A 17,572-nucleotide genomic window follows, 5' to 3' on the forward strand; every position below is an offset into this window, starting at 1 on the left:
CAGTTGCAGAGAGTGGTACTGATGCCCAGAGTGTTCAGTTTTCCAATCAGCTTCATGGGGGAGATTGTGTTGAAAGCTGAGCTGAAGTCAACAAACAGCATTCTGGTGTAGGTGCTGCTTTTCTCCAGGTGAGTGAAGACTGAGTGGAGAGCAGTGGAGATGGCATCCTCTGTGGATCTGTTGGTTCTGAATGCAAACTGCTGAGGGTCCAGACTGGCAGGGATGTTGTTCTTTATGTGCTGGAGAACCAGTTTCTCAAAGCACTTCATCAGGATGGGGGTGAGTGCCACAGGGCGGTAGTCATTTAGATCAGACACTGCAGACTTTTTAGGCACAGGGATGATGGTGGCTGTCTTGAAGCAGGTGGGAACACTCTCCTGTGACAGTGATATGTTGAAAATGTCGGTAATGACGTCTACTAGCTGGTTGGCACATGTTTTTAGTACACGGCCAGGGATGTTGTCAGGCCCAGCAGCTTTACTCATATTCACTTTCAGCAGGACTTTCCTCACATCCACTGTGGATACTGACAGTGGCCGGTCCTCTGGAGGCGGAGTAGACTTTACAGCTGACTCTCTGTTGAGGAGGTCAAAGCGAGCATAAAATGTGTTTAGCTCGTCTGGTAACGTGGCCTCACACATGATGGGAGCGCTCCTACTTTTGTAGCCTGTAACACAGGTCTGTGATGCCAATTTTGAAAAGCTTCTGTTGTGTCATGTGAACAAGCAGCTGTAAGAAAGATCAGGATGCCTGGCCTCGGTATCCACTGACAAGGAAAAAAGTTTGAAATGCAGAGGTAGAAACCTGCTCTCTCTCTCTCTCTCTCTCTCTCTCTCTCTCTCTCTCTCTCTCTCTCTCTCTCTCTCACTCTCTCTCTCACACACACACACACACACACACACACACACATCACATCACATCACAAGTCATTTTTTGCCAAGCTGTTACTGTTCGGAGCAGGTTACTTCTTTTCCTTTGGTTTGAACCAAGTTATTGAGTTTTAAGGTAATTTACACTTTGTCCTCCAGCTGTGCCCTAATTTTAGCAGACATGCAAACTCTCACACACACACACACACACACACACACACACACACACACACACACACACACATAAGTTAAGCTACATGTTGTCACTGTATTGTAGCTCAGCTTGCTACATTGTGCTGCGCTGGTTCTAATGTGTTGCGTTGGTTCTAATGTGCTGCGTTGGTTCTTCTAGACCTAAGCGCAGCCTTTGATACCATTGACCACGCCATCCTCGTTGACCGCCTCCAGCAGGAGGTTGGCATCACCCACACTGCTTTGCTCTGGTTCAAGTCATACCTTAACAATAGAACTTTCTCTGTCCACATAGCAAACAGCTCCTCCAAACAAGCCAACCTCTCCTGTGGGGTTCCTCAGGGCTCCATCCTCGGTCCCATTCTGTTCTCCCTCTATATGCTCCCTCTCAGTTATGTCTTCCAATGCCATAACATCTCATTCCACTGCTGTGTGGATGACACACAGTTCTACTTACCTCTCAACACTGATGACCCCACCGACCTGGACCACCTGAAGGACTGCCTGGGCGATGTGAAAGAATGGATGGCTCAGAACTTTCTACAGCTGAACGACAGCAAGGGGGAAATCCTCCTGATTGGCCCCTCCACCGCTGTCACTCAGCTCACCAACAACTTAGGAAGCTTGTCTACGCTGGTGAAACCTTATGTCAAGAACCTCGGGGTCATTTTCGACTCCGCGCTCAACTTTGACTGACAAGTGAGCTCTGTGGTGCAATCTGCTTTCTACCAACTATGCATCATATCCAAAATTAAAGCCTTCCTCACCCCCAGTGACCTACGGAGGGTTGTCCTCATGCTATTTTTTTCTCGTCTTGACTACTGTAACTCCCTCTACACTGGGGTCATTGACAAAACCATCTCCCAGCTGCAGTTAGTCCAAAATGCCGCTGCCAGGCTGGTGTCAGGCACCAAAATGAGGGACCACATCTCCCCTGTCCTCATCTCCCTCCACTGGCTCCCAGTGAGGCAGAGAGTGAAATTCAAGATCTGCATGTTCGTCTTAAAGGCTCTCAACAGTCTTGGCCCAGCCTACATCAAGGACCTCCTGGACCTGTCCTCCACCTCCACCTCCAGACCCAGGCGTAACCTCAGGTCCTCAGGTCTGAGGGTCCCACGGACTAATTTAGTGAGGAAGGGGGATCGTTCCTTTGCGGTAATGTCACCGAAGTTGTGGAACAGGCTCCCTCTGGACATCAAGTCTGCCCCCACTCTTGAGTCCTTCAAGGCCAAGCTGAAAACTCACCTTTTCAATGGTGTTCTCTGATTTGGTATGCTGTGTGTTGTGGGGTGAATGTGAGATGAATGTGTGGGTCTTCTTGTTGTCCTTGTCATGTATTGTCTCTTTTTGTTCTCGGGCTGCACCCCGGGCCAATGTAATAGTTGGATGGGGGGCGCATTATAAATAAACATAACTTAACATAACATAACATAACATTTCTCTGGAGGGTAGCTTCAGTGTAGTGAAGCTTCATGTAATGCGGAGTAACTGATATTTCTGAGCCACAGACTTATAATATATCTATGCTGAGCTTTTTTTGAGACATCGGACATTAATTGACAAAATATTGTATGTGGCCCCTGTACCCCCATTGATTTTCATATTTGGCGCCCTTGCTATTGAAGTTGAATAGCTCTGTTCTATACCATATATATAAACATAGTCGTACATTTTGACTATAGACTGTATGATTTTGACCAAGAAGTAAAAATGATGAGCTGTCAGTGTGCTTCCTACTGGTTGGCATGTTTACATTGGGGTCCTACTAGGGCCGTGTGCCATTGGTTCATATTCTCAAAGCTACAATCAGATTGGTTTGTCAGCTTCAGTTGTCCCACAACTTGCCTGAGCAGAGCGACAATTAAAATTAAAGTTTGTCAAAATATATGATCAAATCAGAGCTGCCAAGAAATTTACCTAGACTCTATAGAATTTTCTAATGCCACACAGAAAAAACTGTGTACTTTATCGATGGGGATCGATCAACAACACGAAAAAAGCGTTTGGCCCACCGCCTATAAGTAGTAAGATCAGAAACATCTGATTTTTCAGATCATTTTGTTTTACTGCATATCTTTGACAACTGAATTATGACAACAGAAATAATAAAATCTCCATCTCACAAGCCCCCACAGTTCAATTCAGTTTTCTACCTGAAAGCGGTTTTTGTTGTTAGTGCAACATCATGGTGATTTGGTCTATTGGTTGCTAGTTTTTCTCAAGCAACCAAATTGAAGTTTGCCTGCCAGAGCAAGAAAACATCAGGTGCATTTTGGGCTCCAAAGTGTTACAGACCACAACTGGCTACACTGTGTAGCACTACCTTTGTGCCAACTCCATCCCAAATATGATGTAAATGATATATGAAATGACAGGTCTTCCCTTCTGCCAACAAATTTGTCATCGAAACATTTTGGCACTAAAATGGTCTAATTGTTCCCTGGCAAAATCCGCAACCTGGGTCTGGCCACCTGATCATCCCCAAGTGTAACTGCTCAATGACTACATTTACATGCACACCATATTCTGGTTCGGGTCAAAATTCCAGTTAAGGTAACTGCGCTGCGGCAACTGGAATATTCCGTTTACATGATACTTGGCATATTCCCGTGTTTTTTTCCACGCTCTTACGTAATGCGACACTCAGCCACGGGGGGCAGCAGTACACGTATAGGTGTGTGGTCTGCCGGAAATACAGAAGAAGAAGAAGAAGCTGTCGCTATTTCTGTGTTTTCTCCCATCAATATACTCCATGATATTAAAGTCTTTCATTAGCTGAAGGCAGGCTGCAGTCTCCTCCTCACTCCAAAAATGCTGGCTTTTGCTGCTTTTCGCCACGCTGTTCGCCATGTCGTTCTCCCCGCTTGCAGTAACCATAGCAACAAAGACGCCCCAGGATTCCTTGTGAATCGAGCATGCGAAGACGTAACTGAATATTCCGGTACGGGGCATTTTCCGATTAAGGTGTTTACATGGCACAATATTCTGGTTGGAACAGGCATATGCCAGGGATCTTATTCGGAATTTTCTCCAACTGGAATATGGCCTTAATCGGGTTCGGTACATGTTGACATGACTCGTGCGCAACCGGAATATTGCGGATATTCCGAATAATACAGGAATATGGTATGCATGTAAACATAATCAATGATTCCATCGCTCTCCACCTTTAGCTGATGTGTGGAGAGCGTTCTGGCCCTCCCCCTTCACCGTGAAATGCTTTGTGCATCAAAATAAAGTGCTATATAAACATAATCCATTATTATTATTGTTATTGCATTAGTATTATTACTACTGAAGCCTCAAAGCTTTTTGTCAGTGCAGAATTACAGCTTATTCTTCTGTTGTAAACTGTGTTTAAGAGCATCAATTTAACTCCTAAAAAAATGAATGTAAACTCGGTCCACAAACCATTTTTGTGTTGCCACTAGTCTGTTGATTAGAAGTCACGCAGGTCCCCGACTGCTGTAATACAAAATTCAGTGGTTTGTTTCCTGCTGCTGTTGTTTTTATTTTTTATTTGTATGTGCGTGTGTGTGTGTGTGTGTGTGTGTGTGTGTGAGTGAGAGAGTGTGTGAGAGTGTGTGTGTGTCTGTGTGTTTGTGTGTTGTTTCCCTACCTCTGAGCTAATGATATCGTCACAGCCGAGCAGTTAGCACTGATGTTCTCTGACAGCAGAGTTAATAGGATCTGAGACGTAAACACTGGCTTGGCTTCCATGTTAGGACCTGGAAGACAAAGGAAGCAATACACACACACACACACACACACACACACACACACACAGATGGATTGATCAATGTTGTTGGCTTGTATTTGTCATGGTATTTGATTGTCATCCCAACCATGTATGTAACTTCAACTAAAATATGATAATCACTGGACTTCATGGCCCTCAAAAATGTGATTCTGGATCTGATTTGGAGATGAAAGGAATTAGAATTTATGAATATATTTCTTGACAGTGCACACTCCTTTCCAGTTCCAAACAATGTCTTTCTTCACATTCATAGAGTTCCACAGAGGCGCTGTTCAAAGGCATTAACATGCGTCTTACAGTCAGAGCTAAACACAGGCCTGAACGCACTACAAAATGTTTTGAAAACACAGTGAGACCCAATCACTCGAGCCACATTTGGAGGTGGCCTGGGATTTGTCCACATATATTTTGTATTGTGAATGCATATGTGCTGCATCAGCGGCTGCATCATCCACACAAATTATTGAGGCAGGTGAGAGTCACTAGAGGGCTTTGAGATGCCGCCTTCCCTAGCAAGAGAGAGAAAGAGATAGAATGTGAGAAAGGGAGGAAAAGAACCGTAATACATTTGAAAATGTGAACAGGAGCTACAGTTGGCTATTTTGTCTTTGCCTCAAGTCTGTTCAAATAACACTGGACTGAAATTATCTATAGACAGCTTTTGTCGATAATAACTTAAAACTTTTTTCCCCTTTTGGATAAGTTCATTGCAGCAGAACAGCGCTTGAGAGCTGAGCTCTGGGAAACTTCTGGGAAGCAGACCCAGGGATATAAAAGAGATCTTTGTGAAAGGAGATATTTTAAAAGGACTGAGTGTGGCGTTAAGGGACGAGCCTCTAGTGACTTCATGCTCTCACTCGGCCACATAAGATATAAACTGACTAACTCTCTCTGGATTTCTTTTCTTTCTTTCTCATGAATGCTCTCGCTTTCTCTGTATCTGTACCAAATACATGTGTATTTCTGCCCTGTCTTTCCCTCTCTCACCCTGCCTCGCTTTCATGTTCTGTTTTTCTCTTATTACACCCCCTCTACTGCTTTATACACTTTTATAACTCTTGCTTAGCACTGCGATTTTCAACTCATATGGCAATATGGCAGCACCCTGCTGTGCTGAATGGAATGGACTTAGCTCTGCCCAGGTATTTCTTTCAGCTGTTGAAATACACTATTTGTATAGAATATTATTACTGGAGTGCTTCTGAGCTAGGGCATTGATCCTAATGCAGAGGCCTTCTTTCATTAAACCCTTATCTAGGGCAGCATCCCTGGATTTCATATAATTTGTCACCAAACTTCCATCCAAAAGTCACATTCTTTGAGGGCCCTGTTTTACAACCAGGCCAAAGCAGTGCCAAAAGCCTTTCTTAGTTTTCCAACTGGCACAGTTGTTACTTTCCCATCCACCGCAAACGTTGTGTAATTAGCAAATCTACATGTGCTCATCTGAGCACCCATGGGTGTTTTGATCTTAAAAAGAGGTTTGGTCAGGCGCATTGTTGCTACTTTGCTACCATAGGCAGTTGAAAGTGATTCACCAACAGGTCTTAAGTCAGTTTTCGCTGTTATTTTAAGGTCATTATCAAGATGGTAATGTGCACCTACATACAACATGTGCACACTTGTTCCACACACAGGGATGCCTGCTTCACCTCAGGGACCTTGGAGTCCTGCTGTTGCTGTAGATTATCTGCTTGTGTGCTTTCACTTCCTGCACAAGCAGATCTGTTTCCTCTGCAAAGAAGCCTTCTTTCTTACCTGGAAAATCCTCCATTATAATAGCAATCCACCAAGATGCAAGTGCACCCGGCTTTTAAAGGGAATGGGAGATCACTCTGATTGGTTTACTGCATGTTACGCCCAAAACACACCCATGATTAGTTAAGACAGCAACCCTTTTAAACCAGGCACCTGGTGCACCCACCTTTTTTTCCCCTATGAAAATAGCAGTGGACTTCATCAAAATAGAACCCTTAGTTTCATTTTTTTTTTTTCATCTTAAAAGGACCATACCAGTGATATTGCATTTTTAGTGTAGTATCTACAAAATTTACAAAAAATAGCTGACAAAAAGTTGCCAGCTAAGTATTGTAAAGTTGCAGTTAATTACTGTAAAAATAATAATAAAAAAAAAAAATCAGTATGTTACCATATACTTTTTAAAATGGTTTTGTAGTATATAAATTATAATAATCTTTTTTTTAGAGAAATACAACAATAAATTGTAATGTAATTTAAAGTTGACAGTAAATAGATGTAAATACTAAATATATATATATATATATATATATATATATATATATATATATATATATTTTAGAATGTTTCTCTTCACATGTTAAATAAAACCAGAGTCAGAGCTGCAACAAAACAATATTTATTAAAACTTGATACAGTTTTACAATACATATGTAAACTCCAGGAAGCTGTGGTGACTTTGCTTTTTGTGAACTCCTAAACTCAGAGCCTGAGATAGAGATCTACTCAGAACAAACTCACAGATGGAATATTTCAGAACAGTCTTCACACCTGTCAGCCAATCTATGGAATTCTAATTACTCAGAGTTGCAACAAAGTCAAGCAATGTTAAAACATACCATATAGTAGGCTTAAAGGCCCAATCTGAAATCAGGACCTGAGGTAGAAATCCTAAGAACAACGTGACAACTACAGTAATGTTATTAGCTTGAACAGATGACCATGTATATGTGCACCTATTGGAGAAAAAACATCCACATACCAAAGTAGATTATAGCTACATTGATGTATAAATCATGCTGATCATATACTGTCATGTTAAAATGTAAGTAGATTAACAAAATATCACATTAAATAACACTACAACTTGGGATGGGCAATATATCAATATTATATCGATTTTGTGATATGAGACTAGATACCTTCTGGGATTATAATATCAACAAACAAAAGCTTTACTGGCAATGTACAGCTCCAAAACGAATTAAGTAGATACAGAATGGAAAACAACATGATTTTTCGTGGCCATACAAAGCTAACTTGTTTTGAAAGATGCACAACAAGTTTCACGCTTTCTGTTCAGCCAGATGGTCTCCAAAATGGTGGTTCTACTTTCTGCTATTGCACTTCCACTGTATCACCACACAGCGGTGCTCCATTCCGATATTCAGCCTACAGGGTGACACAGTGGCAGTGCTACAGCTGGAACAGATTCAACATTTTAGTAATTAGCTGCTTGAAGTGAGTGTTCAAAGTTAAACTGTTTTTGACAGGAAAGAAAGGGGAGACAGAGGGAAAGACATGTAGCAAAGGGCTTTTTTTTGTTGATTTATCATTAACCTTAGAAATATTAGCTTAAAATTAATTCACTGTTATTGGAGGCGTGCAAACCACATGGTCAACTTAGGCTATGTTATCTAACAAGATGAATTATTATTGTTTATTGATGGGATAGCTCCTTGAGATGAATCATCTCGTTTTCGAGGGGGTCCCAAACAGAGAGACAAACCAGACAATAACATTACAAGACAACCTGTACAGTACTGACATTACAGGAAATTGTAAGAGAAATAAGTACAGACATTAAGAGAAAAGACACAGACATAACCCAAACATTACAAAAAAAAAAAAAAAAAAAGCTCTCTCAGTCTAACACCCCCCCACCAACACCAGCTATGATGCTGATTTTCTAGTCACAGCAAAGCTAATAGCAGGAGCAGTGTGTTTGTAAATGAAAAAATAGAGATTTCTTAAAAAGATGAACAGAAGAAATGGTTCGAAGGGAAATGGGTAGCTTATTCCAGTCAGAGGGGGCTTTATATTGAAAGGCATACCGACCAAGTTCTTTATGTATTCTAGGAACAGAGAAAAATACGGAGTCTATATGACGGAGGTTATACTGTGAACTGTAATTGTTGAGGTAAGGGGGATAGTTGAAATGAATACATTTGAAAATAAAAAGTAACCAGTGAAAATGCCTTCTAGCTTTGAGTGATAACCAGTTTAGTGAGTCGTACATGAAGCAATGATGGGTTCGGTACGGACATCTTAAAATAAACCTGCACAGACTGTTATGAATGATATTGATAGGATGGAGCTGAGTGTCTGATGTGTTTTGATAAATGACATCTGCATAGTCCAGTATGGGTAAAATAAGTTGAGAGACAATCCTTTTTCTAGTTTGCAGAGTAAAACAGTTAATGGAGTGATAAAGTTGACCTAAGATGCAATGTATTTTCTTGATAACTGATTCAATGTGAAAATTATAGGACAGCTGTGAGTCAAGCCACACCCCTAAATATTTGTATTTATTTACCTCCTCTAATGGTGTACCATCCAGATATGAAATGAGCCAGTGATCCGATTGTAAGATCTTAAATCTGGTGCCAAACAACATATTATAGGACTTTCTCTTGTTTAGTATTAGTTTGTTAGCAGAAAACCATTTTTGTACAATAGCTAAGTCATTTTGTAGGGTCTTCTGAATTTGAGAAATGTCATTTCTGGAAGTGTAGATAATTGTGTCATCGGCATATAATTGAATTTGAGAATTAGAACAAAATTGAGGCAAATCATTAATAAAAATACAGAAGAGTAAAGGACCAAGAGAAGAGCCTTGTGGCACCCCTTTTTCAACTAGCAAATAGTCAGACTGAGTGCCCAGAAAACTGACACACTGTTGTCTGTGATGAAGATATGAATTAAACCAGAGGAGAGCACTGCGAGACAGTCCGATATTATAAAGTTTGTCCAGTAGGAGATAGTGATCAACCATGTCAAAGGCCTTGGTCAAGTCTATAAATATTGCACCAGTGAGTTTGTTATTGTCTGAAGCAGATATAATGTCATTTGTAAGTTTTGAGAGAGCTGTGGTTGTGGAGAAATTGGGCCTGAAACCAGATTGATGTGGTGATAAAATATTGAAGTCATTGATATACTTAGAAAGCTGATTGAAAACTAGTTTCTCAAATATTTTGGCTACACAATTAACAATGGAGATAGGCCTGTAGTCATTCATGTCATAAGCATGACCACCCTTGTGCAATGGTGTGACCCTGGCACATTTCCAGCCCAGGGGCACTTCACCAGTGCTTAAAGAGAGATTAAACAAATCTGACAATGGAAAACACAAAACATGAGAAGCACTTTTCAGAAATTTTATATCTAGTCCGTCAGGGCCAGTGACACTTCTTGAGCTGAGTCCATCTATGATTTCCTGAACATCACTTGGACTAATAGAGGAAAAGAAAAAGGAGGAATCACAGACAGGGTTGCGCGGTGTGAGATTGTGATGGGAAGAGGGGAAAGGGTTAAGGCCAACAGTCTTAGAAAAATGCTGACTAAAGGCTTCAACTATCAAGGTAGGATCCTTTAGAGTTTCATTATTTACCCGTATATGCGTGGTAGAGCTTTTTGAAGATTTATTAATTATGGTATTTATTATATTCCAGAATTTTTGGGGGTTGTTAAGACCATCAGCTAACAAATCTTTATAATATTTGGATTTTGCGTTTCTTGTTTGAGTTGTGCATATATTTCTAAGATGTTTGTATGCGTTCAGGTCAGCCACATCCTTTGTAGATCTGTATTTTTGCCATGCCTTATCCCTTTCTTTAAATACATGAATGAGTTCAGCATTTATCCATGGTAAATGTCTACCTTTAACCCTCATTGTTGTCCAGGGTGCGTGTCTATTAATAACCTCATTAAGCTCAGTATAGAAGTAATCCCAAGCATCATTAACAGTGGGTATTAGCTGAAATCTATTCCAGTTTAAAGCAATAATATCTTCAATAAAGTTTTCAACATTAAAATTTTTTAACCTTCTCACTTTTATAAACTTGGGGGGGAGACATGGAACTTTAATTTTCCAGACACAGAAAATAATTGAGTGATCGCTTAGGCTGTCCGGTAGAACCCCTGATTTTACAATTCTATCAGGATGTGTAACCAAGATCCAGTCCAGTAAAGTTGCAGATGTTGAGTGCGCTCTAGTTGGTTCTGTAATGATTTGTGTAAGGTTTGTGCTACTAAATAGATTTTTCTCTTTGCCAGCTGTACTGTCAAGCCACTTTTTGTTAAAATCACCAAGTATAATCATTTCTCCTGGACGAATAAGAGAGTTAATGGTAGACAATATACATTCAGTGGATTCTGAGGGAGAATTTGGAGGTCTATAAATATTTCCTATGGTTAGGTGCTTATTTGCATGAAGAGTTAGTTTTACAAAAATACATTCAAAGTTAAAAGGGTGTTCTGTTGGTGTAACAAGTTCTGAGGATAAGTTAGATGAAACATACACTACTCACAAAAAGTTAGGGATATTCGGCTTTTGGGTGAAATTTCAGGATGAACCTAAAATGCATTATAACCTTTACAGGTGAACTTAATGTGACCTTCTGTAAACTTTTGAATGCACATGTCCAACTGTTCAATGTTTCAGTACTTTTTGCACAAGTTGCTGTTGTAACAAGGAGTTTAACGGCAAAATTCACATCAGCTGTTTGATGCTCCAGCTCATCGAGGTCGTATCATTAGGGAACGGCTGCTGGAGACTGGGGTACCTCAAATGGAGTGGCCTGCACTTTCTCAGACCTGAATCCCATAGAAAACCTATGGGATCAGCTGAGTCGCCGTGTAGAGGCTTGGAGCTCTGTACCCCAGAACCTCAATGTCCTGAGGGCCGTCCTTCAAGAAGAGTGGGATGCCATGCCTCAGCAGACAATAAGTCGACTTGTGAACAGCATGAGACGTCGTTGTCAAGCTGTAATTGATGCTCAAGGGCACATGACAAGTTATTGACACTGACATTTTTTGTTGTGGTATATCCACCACTGTTGTTGGCTTTTGTTTCAAGAAATTGTTTGAGATGAGGAAATCACCAGTGTATGCTTCTACTTAAATGCCCTACTTTCATGATATAATATCACTGTATCGTGAACATTTTCCATAAATTTTCCATAAATTTCACCCAAAAGCCAAATATCCCTAACTTTTTGTGAGTAGTGTATGTAGCTACTCTGCCACCTCGAGACCCTTTATCAGCTCTGTACAAGACATAATCATCAAGGTGGATTTCCTTATTAGAAATACCATCATGCAGCCATGTCTCAGACAACGTGATTACACTGGGCTTGTTATAAGAGACCCATGCCTTTAACAGGTCCATTTTAGATGGTAGGCTCCTGATATTTAGATGTATAATATGTAAACCTTTCACAGAGTTCATAAGTCAGGAGAAATCAATAAGACAGACCTGTATACATAAATATACATAAGCATAGTATTCCGGGGGTAGGTAATAGAGGAGGCTGTGGTTTTGGGGGTGGACGGATTGTGCTAGAGGAAGAGAGCTGTGGACACAAATACACTTATACAAAATAACACAAGATATTACACAAAGACATGTACAGACAAACACAAACACAGAGACATACATATAAAGCACATACCCACAGGTATATGCACAGGAGAAAAACTGGCCAAGCAGAACAAAGCAAAAAGTGAGCTCAGTCTGCCAAAAGAGAAGTATAGAGGGAGTGCCACCAAAATAAGAGCCCAACATGTGAAAAAAAAGAAAGAAAAATCTGACATCCCAATGAGGAAAGAAAAAGTCTGACAACAGAGAATGTGTTTTAACTGAGGATTTTAAATTATTTAACTTAGTTATAGGCCATCATTGACATAAAGGTTACTAATCAGTCAGTTAAATAAATATTTTTTAACTTAAGACTAGAACTGTCGTTACATCAAAAGAAATACAAGGGAAACGAGTCTCTTCAGTCCATTAATATAGTCTCAGGAGGTTTTACGACAGTTCATTGCGGCGCGACCTCTTACGTCACGATTTATGGCAAACAACATTGGTCTCTATGGTAACCTGCAGCATGGCTTCAGACCAAGCGTACCGGCATCAAAATGATAAAAACAGAGCAAAACGTGTGTTATATCTTGTGACATTTTTCAAAACCTGTGATATAGTGCTACCTGAGGCAAAACAAGGCACAAAGGAGACATTTAAAGAGAATTTCACCAGGAATTTTACGAAGAAGAACAGTTGTCCCGTAGAAAAGACTCGGCATCATCAGGACAGCGGAACAGAGTTGGTTTTCCATCCATAACAACTCTCAGTGTTGCAGGATACAGTAGGGAATATTTAATATCCAGGTCACGAAGTTTCTTTTTAATGTGGTCGAACTGGCAACGCTTCTGAACCAGTCCCACACTGTAGTCAGGATAGATCTTTTTTCATCTGGGCAAGCCGAAGGATCTTCAGTTTATCCTGGAAATGGAGGAATTTGACCAGGATTGGCCTCGGGTTAGCTCTGGAGTCTTGTTTACGTGTGGTTGGTGAGCGGTGGGCTCGTTCGATAACCGGCGGGGCCGAAAAGTTGTCTTTCCCGAGGAGAAGTGGAATTAGCTGCTTCACGAAGCTCATCATATCCCGGCCCTCGGCCTCTTCAGGTATGTGAAGGAAACGAAGATTAGAGGACCTTCTCCTTTAGGTATGAATTTTCCTTCTCAAGCTTTAGAACTCGTTTATCCAAATCCGTGAAGTTGTCCTCATTCGCACTGACGCGCTGCACCAGCTCTTTCACATGCTCTGCTATTGTTGACAGAGATCCTTGTATTGTCTTAAGGCTTGATTGTAGTGGATCCATTTTTGAATCAAAGTGAGCAAGCATGTCATTTCTCATCTGCTGAATGGATTCCCAGATGGTTTGGTTGGAAACCGCTTCGCCCATGGTAGAGAGCAAACAAAGTTTGGCGTCGGTTTGGAATCCTGTTTCAGGTTTAAAAGTTTGTGGTCGACTGCTTAACTTTAAAGACCCCCTAAACCAAAAAAAATTTTTTTGAAATTATTAACATGTCAATGTAGTGTTTGGGTTCTGCTACAAGGCATTTCAGCAGCGAAGTCGCTAATGCACGCCATAACTGAGCATTTTAGATTTGAAAATGCAGTTTGAAACCCAGAGTCTGAAAAAGTTGGATTCAGTTTATCAGCGTGAGGAATGTTAAAGTGGGTATTAGTTTAGATATGTAAGCCAGACATAAGTAAAGCAAATTAAGGCAGACTGTGGCAGCAACAAACGCTCACGTCTGTGCAGCAGCGGCCATTATTTTTGAATTACATTTTAATTTTGCAGACTCTTTAGGTTCAACTTAGGTATTATGGATGAATGCATAGAAATTGCAGTTGTTAGTCTGTTCCTGTCATCAAATGCTGTCATGACATGACTTGACATGTAAAGATTCAAACCACCATGTGCGCAATCCAATATCAACAGTATTGAACTATAAATGCATCATAGAGACAAGAAAGAGGCCGAAATGAGTGACTGCAACGCTATCATGGCGGTGCTCAAGTCTCAGAAACAGAAGTTCAAGACGCTCAAAGCACAGATACTGATCTGTGCCTTGAGCGTCTTGAACTTCTGAGACGCAGGCCCAGATCAGGGGTATGAAAAGCTCGCTTGTGCGCCAACTGAACAGTAAAGTTGAGCAGCTGGAACGTCTTATCAGTGAAAATCGAGATGAGCTGAAAGCGGAGCTGGACAGAACCGCAAAACAAATTCAAGAAAGTTTTGATCTCGCTGTGAGTCAAAATTCTTCCAGGATCGATGGAGCAAAAGTTGGAGGAGGCGAAGCGTCCTGCCATCAGTTTCAACCCTGATGTCTCTCTTATTATTGAGGGGCTCGCATTCACTGAGGGAGAAGATGTGACGGTGAGAATTAAAACACTACTGGCTGAGGGATTAGGCTGTGAACCGGTGCCTGAGCTGATCAATGTGGAGCGGATGACACCTAGGGGTCGAAGGCCAGGGATAATCAAAGTGGGGCTCCGATCGGTGGAGTAACCATTTGTCTTGGTTATTATTATTCTTTTAAAATGAAATGGCAAAGCCAGTGTAGAGAGAAATCAAGTCATCCCACTACCATTGCACCAACCACTTATTAAACTATTTGCATACCATCATGCTTGGCTTCCAACCTGTGAAAAGAAAATATAATAAATTTTTTTTGGATGGAAGTTAGATTTCACTGAGCATTGTTTGTTTTGCAGAATCCACACAGAAGTTGCTACCACATTTGAAAACCTGAAAAAATTACTTTTTAAGTCCAAGTAAAAATATACAACACAACACAACTATATAACCGTTTTCTCCCCGAATGTAAAGCTGTTTCATTGGCTGACCCTTTGCACAGGTTAAGATCAGCAAATGAGAACCTCTATGGATCAAAGATATTGTTTATTCCTACCCTCTTATTCCTAATCTAAGTTTTGGTAGCAGGACTTAGGGCTGAACGATTTATCGTTTTCTGATCCAAATTGTGATTCCAGACAATGCACTCGTGATCGCAAAAGCTGTGGTTTTTTGAGCATTCTTGACTGACCCAGGATCTGTTGTGTCAACTGTTTTACACATACATGCTGTCTCCCTACCATCCTGCCATCATGCCCTGTCAAGCTCACCAATCAGAAGCGGCATGCTGCACGTGGACAGGTCACGCTAACCAATCAGAAGCAGCCATTGTCCAGGTGATGGCATACACACTCAGTAACAACAAGCTGGTGTCCCTAAATAACGTGTTTTGAAATGGCTTCAGCTGAACCAGAAGCGGAGTTAGGGGATTTAATCCCAAAAAAAGCAGCATGTTGGTCATAGGGGAGTATTTCAGGTTTGAGACTGCAGACGTGCACAAGAAACAGGTACTGTGCAAAGCCTGTCGAGCAAAAGTTGCAACATCCAGCGGCAACACAAGCAACTTATACCAGCACTTGAAAAATCACCACAGGCATTTACATGACGAGTGCATGACCAAATAATCCGGTGAAAAGTCGAATGAAAGTGATGCTCAAGCCCATTGTAGCAAACAGACTACAATTACAGCGTTGTTTGCTAGTGTAACTCCGTATGAAAAGAGCAGCCGAAGACACCGGGAGATAACGACTGCCATAACACACTACATGACGTGGCGTCTGTTAACACGGTCACCATAGACGGATTTCAAAACCTCCTCCGCACAATGGACAGAAGATGCACCAAGCACCATTGATGCACACACAGAGTCCACCCCCTCTCGTCCCACCGGAGTCCCGTGCTCCGTCAGCCCAGAACAGGCTCCACCCTCCAGTGCCAAAGCCTCATCCAGCATGCCATCATGAAGCCACGTCCCCCGGCTCATTTCCCTCTCTTCCTGGGTCGACCACACCGCTTGCGGTGACGTCTGGTCCGAATGTTTTTAAATGTCGGAACCTGAGATGCTGAGATGCCAAGAGCAGAGATCATCTCAAGGTCAGCTGCACTCAATCCAGTCACCGCACCTCCTCCTCTGATACTGACGAGCGTGTCACCATCATAAGCAACACGATTCCCAGCAATAAAAGTGAAAGAATCGTTCCTTGTTCGCCTTGCCATGTTATAAGTGGAGGGAGCTACCGGCTGCTGCATCCATATGCGCCGCCGTTGCCATGACAACCAAAGTAACCCATAGAAAATGTTGATTCTTAAAGGAAACTAAAGGTTTTCTGACAAATGTAGTGTGGTGTACTCATTTATGCTGAGCACTGTAGAAGATGCACTCAAGAAGATGGCCTGTAAGGTGCAGGGAAGAACTTTAGAGGCAACCATTTCTTTGCATTTTTTACGTCTATTGCCTGATTATTTACAACGCAAGTTTGGGGAAAAGGAAAGGAGAAGGGGAACAATAGGTATGGAGTCCCTTTTGCGCACGGCATGCCTGCCAGAAGACCAGGCTTTTAACTGGGAAACACCGCCCATCTCCAGGAGTCATGTCCAAATAAGGCGATGTGCATCACACAGCAGGTGGATGTGACTCTCCTCCAGTAAGGGCCACAAATAGGCACAACATGGCCCCCAGTGATGACCTGCTAAGTGATTACCTCAAGTAACAGAAGGCCAATGAGGAGAAGGAGGAAGAGGGCTTGGCAGGACAAGCCCCTGCATGGTATGTACCACCAACAGATAGCACAAGTGGCTGATATCGAGAAAACATACCAGTGGCTGGAGAAGGCTAGACTGAAAAACCGCACAGAGGCACTGATCATAGCAGCACAAGAACAGGCCACGAGCACAAGATCCATAGAGGCCGTGGTCTACCATACCAGGCAGGACCCCAGCTGCAGGCTGTGCAAACATGCCCCTGAGACTGTACAGCACATCACAGCAGGGTGCAAGATGCTGGCAGGTACGGCATACATGGAGCACCATAACCAAGTGGCTGGCATAGTATACAGGAACATCTGCACAGAATTGGTGCTGGAAGTCCCAGGGTCAAAATGGAAGACACCTCCACAGGTGGTTGAGAGCGACAGAGCCAAGATCCTGTGGGACTTCCAGATCCTGACTGATTAGCTGGTGTGGTGAATAATCAACCAGACATCATGGTGGTTGACAAACAGCAGAAGAAGAGAAGAAGGCAGTAGTGATAGACGTAACGATCCCGAGCGATAGCGACATCAGGAAGAAGGAACATGAGAAGCTTGAAAAATATCAACGGCTGAGAGAAGAGCCAGAGAAGATGTGGGGAGTGAAGGCAACAGTGGTGCTGGTATATATATATATATATATATATATATATATATGAACTTTGTGCTATAATTGCTATAATTATTATTGGAAATATCTCTATATTATGTAGTTTCCAAGTTGTTGTTTTTTTTAAACTATGACTATTGTGAGAAGAAGAAGAATTCAGCTCTTGCATGCTGTCAGTCCAAACTTAGGTGAAGGTTTTTAGAGAGAGAGGA

At 41.8% G+C, this 17,572-nt stretch overlaps 1 protein-coding gene across 1 annotated transcript in view; it reads left to right on the forward strand.

Moving 5' to 3' along the window:
* Positions 1-17,572, forward strand: part of agbl1 (AGBL carboxypeptidase 1) — a gene marked incomplete at its 5' end in the record, with an annotated part of 188,366 nt that overhangs the window by 166,496 nt on the left and 4,298 nt on the right. The window lies entirely within an intron of this gene.

The sequence above is a fragment of the Myripristis murdjan genome, chromosome 6, assembly GCF_902150065.1.
Source record: "Myripristis murdjan chromosome 6, fMyrMur1.1, whole genome shotgun sequence".
Taxonomy (NCBI): domain Eukaryota; kingdom Metazoa; phylum Chordata; class Actinopteri; order Holocentriformes; family Holocentridae; genus Myripristis; species Myripristis murdjan.